This window comes from Betta splendens, chromosome 16 (genome assembly GCF_900634795.4).
Source record: "Betta splendens chromosome 16, fBetSpl5.4, whole genome shotgun sequence".
In the NCBI taxonomy this organism is placed as follows: domain Eukaryota; kingdom Metazoa; phylum Chordata; class Actinopteri; order Anabantiformes; family Osphronemidae; genus Betta; species Betta splendens.
Genome location: NC_040896.2, coordinates 567,666 through 577,065, shown reverse-complemented (window position 1 = coordinate 577,065; position 9,400 = coordinate 567,666).

Sequence of the window (9,400 nt, the reverse complement as noted above, 5' to 3'; positions counted from 1 at the left end):
GGACGCAGGGTCTCCGGTGCCTGTCGTGGTGGTAATCCCCGAACCCGGTGGTGGACGCCGGAGGTAAGGGACGCCATCAAGCTGAAGAAGGAGTCCTACCAGGTATAGTTGACCTGTAGGACTCCTGAGGCAGCTGATGGGTACCGGCAGGCCAAGCGTGCTGCAGCCCGTGCCGTTGCGGAGGCTAAAACTCGGGCCTGGGAGAAGTTCGGGGAGGCCATGGAGGAGGACTATTGCTTGGCCTCAAAGAGATTCTGGCAAACTGTTCGGCGCCTCAGAAGGGGGAAGCAGTTCTTTACCAACTCTGTTTTCAGTGGAGGTGGGGAGCTGTTGACCTCAACTGGGGATGTTATTGGACGGTGGAAGGAGTACTTTGAGGATCTTAACCCCTTCGACATGCCTTCTGCTGAGGAAGCAGAGGCAGGGGACTCAGAGGCGGACCGAGGTAGTTGGAAAGCTCCTCGGTGGCAGAGCAGCGGGGGTGGATGAGATCCGTCCTGGGTACCTCAAGTCTCTGAATGTTGTGGGGCTGTCTTGGGTGACACGCCTCTGCAACATCGCGTGGACAAGGGGGACAGTTCCTCTGGACTGGACAACCGGGGTGGTTGTCCCTCTTCACAAAAAGGGGGACAGGAGAGTGTGTTCCAACTAAAGGGGGATCACACTTCTCAGCCTCCCTGGGAAAGTCTATGCCAGGGAACTGGAGAGGAGAATTCGGACGATAGTCGATGTGGTTTTCGGCTTGGTCGTGGAACGCTGGTTCAGCTTTATACCCTCAGCAGGGTGCTTGAGGGTTTGTGGGAGTTTGCCCAACCAGTCTACATCTGATTTGTGGATCTGGAGAAGGCATTTGACCGTGTCCCTCGTGACATCCTGTGGGGGGTGCTCTGGTAGTATGGAGTCCAGGGCCCTTTGCTAAGGGCTGTTTGGTCTCTGTACAACCGGAGCAGGAGCTTGGTTCGCATTGCCAGCAATAAGTCAGACCTGTTCCCGGTGCATGTTGGACTTCGGCAGGGCTGCCCTTTGTCCCTGGTTCTGTTCATTATTTTTATGGACAGAAGGAGCGTGAGTTTGACAGACGGATGAGTTTGAATCGTGCGCTTGGCGTGATCACAGCAGAAACAGAGCAACCGCACAGTACCACAATAAAGCAAGCTTAAGCTAGCAAAATCAGATTACAGCACTTCAATGTGCACCTCTTAGATTCACGCAGATCTATAACAGCATTACAGTCACGTGATCGCGGATATACAGTGTGATCAGATCACGTGTTAAGGAAAAGAAAACAACACAACAATAAAACAATTACTGATCCCCTAAGAGTTCTATTCTGCTCAGATTTAAAGAATGCCTCTGCCTTACTGCTTAATCCTGGTGGGAAGATCCGGTGTTGTGTGCATGCTTGCGCTGTTGCAGTGCGGTCCGGTCGTTTGTGTCAGCGGGGAGTCCGGGCGTCTCAGCTGGGACGTACCATACCTGGCAGGTATGGTTCCCCAGCCTGGCGCCTGGCTTTGGCGCTCAGGCTTGAAATCTCTTTGTTCTCACTCACTACTATCAGGATGAAGACATTGCATGCAGGCCGCAGTACCTCCTGTGTTTGAGCATGTGGGACTTAAATAATAATTTTGTTAATAAAAGATTATACAGATGTGGTCCCCCAACATCCCCCCTTTTTGTTCTGAATGATGGCGTGTCAGCCATCGCTTTGGAACAAGACGTTGAAAGGGTCCATGTGCTCTGACAGGTTCCTTAAGATCCTGAATTTACTTGTCATATCCTGTGGGCATTATCAATGTTCATTGACAGTCCATGTATTCCAAACAGTCCTTGTCTGCTAGAGTTGGAGGCAAGTCTGAGCATTTTAGAGGCATGTCTGAGCAGAGGCAAAAGCATATCTGAGCAGAGGCAAAAGCATGTCTGTCTACAACTCTAAACCAAATCATTTCCTATGTATTTCTTGGGTGAAAGAAAACACAAGAAAAGAGAGGGATAAATGAGTGAAGAGAGGTGTGGTTAGATTTTGGTGGGCAACTCATGAAAAAGTTGTTAGCTGGCAAGGCATTGCCAGGCTGGTGTCTTTATGAAGTGTACATGTCTGTCTACATTCTCTCGTTGCATGAGATCTATGAAGACATGGATCTGCTTCTAGGTTATTCTAACCACAATTTGAGTTGGTACTACCATGGTTGTGGTACCTGAAAGGGATGCATAACCGTGGTGGTAGTGGACACAAGGCTTTCCTTGATAAGGCTTTAACAAAAACTCTAAGTTGCTACTGACTCTGACGGGGAGCTAACTTGCAAATGAGATTTTATTAGCCTACCTAGCTACCTCTACCTAAATTATCTCCTCTGATTGTCCTGGAGGGTCTCAAGAGGCTGCAAAATCATTTAGGAGAAGAAATGAACTATGTGTGGGTTGCACATTGTTTAGGCTCATCCAGAGATCCAGCTATTTCTACCAGCTTGCTGATAAGATTTTGGGACCTACAATGGATGCGGACTAGTTCTCTTTATACATGTCACGTTATGGCATGGACTACTCTACCCTCGCCTTTGGGAGCTGGGACTGCTCCCCCCTTTCGACATGTGGATGTGGTTGACAGGCTTGGTGCCTGGTCTAGGCCACCTATGTCTTTCGTACCTAGTGGACTAGGAATGGGGAAAGATGCCTGGTATAATCCACTAGTGGGGAGTCAGTGTCTGGCTTCTGTTCTGGAGCATCCGAACTTGTAGGCCGATCAAGTTCCTTTAAGGCTTCCTCCACGCATCTCCGTATCAGACTTACAATGTCCACCTCTGAGACAGGTGAACTGGACTGTGGCCCCTTTACTTATGGTTCAAGTTCTGTCTGAACCCACCTCTTCCCCCTCGTGGGAGGGAATGAGGTTGTTTTGGCTTTGAATTAAGGTGTTGAAGAGGCTCATCTTCCTGATTAATTGTGTGAACCTGCTGGCGACGTGACCTGCGGTTGAGAGTCTTCCTTTGCCCTCGTCTGCTTCTCTTAGCACGAGGCATTTCATGGCCTTCTAGCGTTAGGTCAGACGTTTGATGGGTCTGGATGCTAAAAACTCTGGCGTCCGCTACAGGTCTCCTAATGGGGCGTACACGCGTTCCCATACCAGCTGGGCATATCTCACAACTCCTTAGATTGTGAGCCTGTCTGTTCTACAGTGCATGGGGACATCAAATTGGATGCTGGCATTGAGATTATGCAGATATAAGGACTGGAACATATTGTCTTCTTTTAGACCTGGTGTATTCCGTCCTTTGAAGTAGGCCTTTCTGAGACGACTGTAATATTCTTTTGGAGGTTAATTTCTTTTATGTAAGACATTGAACGCTCCAAAGATAGCTGCTGATCAGATAGCTGATCAGAACATGGGGCATATTCTTCTCTTAAAGCTCAACAGAGTAAAGAGTAATGATCCCGAATGGCAGGCTCAAGTGTTTCCATGAAGACATGGAAACTCCTGGGTGTGGTCTTCCAGATTAGCTTCAATTTCTCACAAGCTGTTGTGTGAGGGAGGTCCAGTAGGCAACGATCGACTTCCCGCAGGTAGTCGTCTATGGTGGAATCATGGTTATTGGGGTCAAAGCGCTCAATGTCCTTGGCTGGGGATTCAAATGTAGGCGCAAACCTAAATTTTGGGAAGGATAAGCACTATCAGAGTCACTTGAGCTTGTGTCGTCCCACTGGTCGCTGTAACGTGGGTGAACCAGACGCTGCTTCCTGCGTTTGGGACGTGGTGCTTTCTCCTCTAACAGGGAGCTTAACCTGCCACTGTCATTCTGGCTCTCAGATTGGGTTTCCCTCCCCAGAGCGGGGGCTTTCCTGTCCTCAGTGCATGTCTACCGGATCACTCTGGCTCTTCCTCCTTGCTTTCTCAACCTCTTGACGGGCCACTAGGAGACTGGATTGTAGGGCGTCATGGTCCTGCTGCAATCTCTCCTTGTCTTCCCGGAGCTGCTCCAGCTCGGCAGCCTTCAGCTGCACCTTGCGGTTGCATAGTAGAGCCAACTCACCCATTACCTCTTGGGCTAGGTGAGTTTCCGTTGAGGGCTTGGCCATATAAAATAAATACCTCTGCAATTCAGCTTCACATTCATCAATAGTAAAACTATTGAGGTCTTCTAATTCTGTTACTGACACTTCTAAGATCTTTGCAACAACTCCTTGAAAGTCTAAGTTTCCCTGCCTGGGGGAACGTTCAACACAGGATCTCCAAAGATTCACATTGCCCATTTTGGTGGAGGAGTGATGTGATTTACAACTACAGCTAGAGTAGTGGTGCACAGGTGACACTTCAACCTGTGGCTTACTTGAATGTTTATTATGTGTTAGCTGTGGAGGCTTGTCTGGGTTTATTTTGCAGAAACCCGAGCTGGCTCCCGTTAACAGCTAGCAGGGGTTGCTAATTGAAAAGACACTAAGCCTACTCACTATGGTTTCAGTGAAGGCTTGGCATAACCTATTCTCAATCTCTGAGATTGTGGTTAGCAGCAGTTAATGCTAAGGTAAGCACAATGCAATGGTATTGCTTAGCAGTTAATGCTAAGATACTCCAACTCACAGCAGCTATGCTAATGGTAGCATGCTAACACGCACACACACTAGCTGACATGTGGTAGCTTGTTGCTAAGTTAACGCTAAGCTAACAAAGCACAGCTTGGTAACACTGATGGCAGCTAACCCTTAAATAATATCTAAGATAGTAGCTAGGTTACCACTAGTACCACTGGTGGTATAGCAGCCTGTGCTAAAGCTACACTTGGCCTCTTAATGCTAAGTATTAGCTAAGCTTCTAGGCATACTGTTCCTACTACAGCTCTCAGTAACTAGTGTTAAACAAAAGACCTTGGTTTCTGCTTTGGTTTCTGGTTGTGGATTCTTGCATCCACCAGCAGATTATTTGTACAGGTACAGGTGCCAAATGAATTAGCAACACGACCTAATCTCAAAAAGGGCTGAGTTTGATTAGCCTTACATGGGTTTGCACCAACTATGTTGGGGATATGCGAGTAGCACAAATTATAATAATTGGATTTATAGCTCCTGGGTGGAGACACCAATTATGTTTATAATTTAGATTCACAAATTTTGGTTATTAGCTTAAATATATAAGTATATTAAAAAGGTCTATAGTTTGGCAAGTGAAACACTTAACCATTATTGATTTAATAATTAATAATTGAATTAATAAATATTTAATTTACGGGGCACCACTCTGTTACCAGGGACCAATACAGTCTCATTTAAGTTAGTTGAAGGGTGAACACTGTACCATAGCCGACTCAATTTACCAGTGCTGCAAAACCATATACAAATAATCACAGACAACGGCCAAATAAATTATGAACGCTTCATTAAACAATTAATATTAACTCAAGTGTCAACACTATCTTGAATAACTCAGCAAATCACAACTTAATCTTATGGAGTGTTCGTCTGGACGTACTGTATGTGTATGAGCATTACCTGAGATAAGAGGGGTGTGCGTGTGTGTGTGGGTGTGTGTGTGTGTGTGTGTGTGTGTGTGTGTGTGTGTGTGTGTGTGTGAGTGAGAGAGAGAGAGAGAGAGAGAAGGAAGGAGACAATAAAACAACAATAAAACAATTACTGATCCCCTAAGAGTTCTACTCTGCTCAGACTTAAAGAATGCCTCTGCCTTCTTGCTTAATCCTAGCGAGTAGATCCGGCGTTGCGTGCGTGCTTGCGCTGTTGCGGTGCGGTCCGGTCGCTTGTATCAGCAGGACGTCTCAGCGGGGTTTCCAGGTATGGTTCCCCAGCCTGGCGCCTGGCTTTGGCGCTCAGATTTGAAATCTCTTTGTTCTCACTCACTACTACTGTATCAGGATGAAGACATTACATGCAGGCCGCAGTACCTCCTTTGTTTGAGCATGTGGGACTTTAATAATAATTCTGTAAATAACAGATTATACAGCTGAGGTCCCGCAACAGGGGATAGACAGAGAGAAAAAAGCACAGCAACAACAGAGCACAGGCAGGATGGTTGGACCAGGGACTGGATACAGGCAGGATAGTTTGATCCTCAGCTGCCCATCACAGACACAGCTCTGAGTCCAATGATACCTGTAGGTGAGGACAGAGTGGGAGAAAGAAAGGGGGGGGGGGCAAAACTACTGGAAAGAAAGAGATAAGGTTAGTTAAACATGGAATAATGAAGGTTATTGGATAGAAGAGTTAGAAGGAAACAGAGGAGCTCAGAGTATAAATTAAGTCCCCCAGCAGTCTATGTCTATTGCAGCTTAACTAACAGATGGTTCTTGTGACTAACAATCATTGCCAGTTACCTGAACCATCTCTAACTATAAGCTTTATCAAAAAGGAAGGTTTTAAGTCTGATCTTAAAGGGGGAGAGTATGTCAGCTTCTTGAACCTGAACAGGGAGCTGGTTTCACAGGAGAGAGAGGAGCTTGGTAGCTAAAGGCTCTGCCTCCCATTTTACATTTAAAGACTGTAGGAACCACAAGTAGCCCAGCCCAGCGCTCTGAGAACAAAGTGTTCTGCTGGGAGCATAAGAAACTATGGGGTTTTTAACATAAGAAGGACCTTTATCATTAAGTGCTTTGTAGGTGAGTGGAAGAATTTTAAATTCTATCCTACAATTTACAGACAGCCAGTGCAGAGAAGCTAATGTAGGAGAAATGTGATCTCTCTTTCTAAGTCCCATCAGACCTCTGGCTGCATTATTTTGAATTAGCTGGAGGCTATTTAAGGAGCTATCAGGACATCCTACTGTATGAGTAAAGAGTTACAGTAGTCCAGCCTAGAGGTAACATACGCATGGGTCAGTTTCTCTGCATCACTCTGAGAGAGGATGCTTCTAATTTTAGCTATATTTCTTAGATGAGAGTAGGTGTTCTGGAGATTTGTTTAATATACGATGTGAAAGAGAGATCCTGGTGATGTGAAAGATGACACCAAGGTTCCTTACAGTACATTTAATTTAGTCGAAGGAGGTTTTGGGATGATGTCTTTTAAACAACTTTGAATGTTGACTAGTTGATCTGTTTCATTTGGCTCCAAGGACATATATAGCTGAGTATCATCTGCATAACAATGAAAATTTATAAAATGCTTCCTAATAATATCACCTAGAGGAGACATATATAGGCTTAACAGAATTGGACAAAGCACGGAACCCTGTGGTACTTCATAGCTAATCTTTGGAGGATTTGTCATTAACATGAACAAACTGGAATCTGTTCAACAAATAGTATTTAAACCACCCTAGTGCTATTACTTTAATTCTGATGCTATGTTCTAGTCTCTGTAATAGAATGTTGTGATCAATTGTATCAAATGCAGTACTAAGATCCAGAAGGACAAGGACAGAGACCAGACCAAAGTCTGAAGCTAAGAGAAGATCATTAGTGACTCTAACCAGAGCTGTTTCTGTGCTATGATGTTTTCTAAATCCTGACTGAAAATCTTCATACAGGTTATTCCTACTCAGGGGGTCAGATAAAAGCTATGATTTTTTCAAGAATCTCAGAGATAAATGGTAAATCTGAAATTGGCCTATAGTTGGTTAGTTCTCCAGGGTCCAGAGTAGGTTTTTCTTAATAAAGGTTTGACCACAGCCACCTTAAAAGCCTGTGGTACAAAGCGTATTAGTAAAGATTGGTTGCTTTGATTTAATATGGATGAGCTGATTAAAGGCAAAACCTCTTTAAGTAATCTGGTTGATGGCTAATGGTGATAATTAGTGGGAGTGCTGGCAGTTCTCACACTATTGATATCTTTGGTCTTTATCACAGTGAATGAACAATACTGTATTGTTTTTGTAATGTTTATTTCTAGTGGGAGTCGTTCAACTTTCTAAACGTGTGTCATCTTTAGGAGATGGGGGCTATTATTTTTCACGTTTTCAGCTTTTCAACTTTTAATGTTATTCAACTTTTTTCATCGTTTTTTTTTAAATGGTCGTCTATCAGTCAACTTTTTGTCAATTTCCCGCTTTTCATCAGCTTCTGTCATCGTCATACTTACGTTCATACGTAGAAACGTCATTCGTCGCCAAACTTCAAAAGTGTCTATCATCGTTCAACCTTTTCCTTGTAAATCAGCATCCTCGTATCTTTTATAGTTCTCAACTTGAGCGTCTAAATATTGTGTGCTTTTTCAGCGTTTCCATTAGTGTGTATTGCATGAGCTACAGTGCGTGATGTCACAGTTAGAGTGTGAGAGCACATTTTTTTACCTATACCAGGGGTGCCAGATCCGGCCCGTAAACAGGTTTAATCCAGGCCGGTGCGATGGCACGCTTTTTTAAGACAGAACTTCTGTCTTTAACTCGTCACTAGAGCCACAATTTTTAATCGTAATTTTTTTAGTAAATCATAGTCATACTTGTCTTCTTTCTAATTTTTAGGCACACACTTCCTCTAAATCCTTTCAAAATAAAAGCACCAATGCAATTTATTAGCTTTAACTGCACCGTTTTCGCCTTTGAATGGTCTTTATTATTATTAGCTTTAGTAGTAAATTTTCTGCTTTTGGCTCAGTAATTATGACTATTTAAAGATTGATTAACAGTTTAGTAATTACCCATGCATGCTTTCCATAAGTCCTTTCAAAATAAAAGCACCAATGTAATTTATTAGCTTTAACCGCACCATTTTTGCCTTTGAATGGTTAATTATATATGACATTTACATAATTACCCACACAGACGTCCTCTAAATCCTACATTAAAAGCATTAATGTAATTCATGATCTTAAATGGCAAGATTTTTTGGTAATTACTGGTTAATTATGACTAGTTATTAAACCTTTTAACAGTTAAACAATGAACCACAAATACGTCCTTCAATCTTTTTAAAATAGCTTTTTCATGATTGTCATGATCACCTTTTTACATTGATAAACTTTTTAATCTTGGTCAGTGTTTTAATCATTGTTATCTTCATAATCTTTGTCATCGTTTTGTCGTAGTCAACGTCTTGACGTCAGCAACTTATCAGCGCTTAGCATCTTTTTGGCAACAGAACAGCTCTCCCACGTAATTTCTCTGAGAAATTACTTTTCTTGTTTTTCTTCTTCTTCCACCCCCATTTTTTTAGGTTGGTTTCATCGTCTCAATGATTCATCGTAGGATCATCGTTTATAATGGTCGTCTATGGGAATCATTGTTAACTCAGCTCTTAACATCAGCTTCTGTCAGTGTCATACTTTGACATAAAAATGTAATTTCAACTTCAAAAGCGTTTATCATCTTTCCAGTGTGTATTGCATCAGCTAGGGTGCAAGGGCTCGCTTTTTAAAACAGAACTTCTCTTTTCAATTCATCACTACAGCCAATATTTTCCCTCTATCAACATAATTTTTTCACTAAGTTGCAGTCTTCTTTCTAATGATGTGTCTAGCTGAGCCA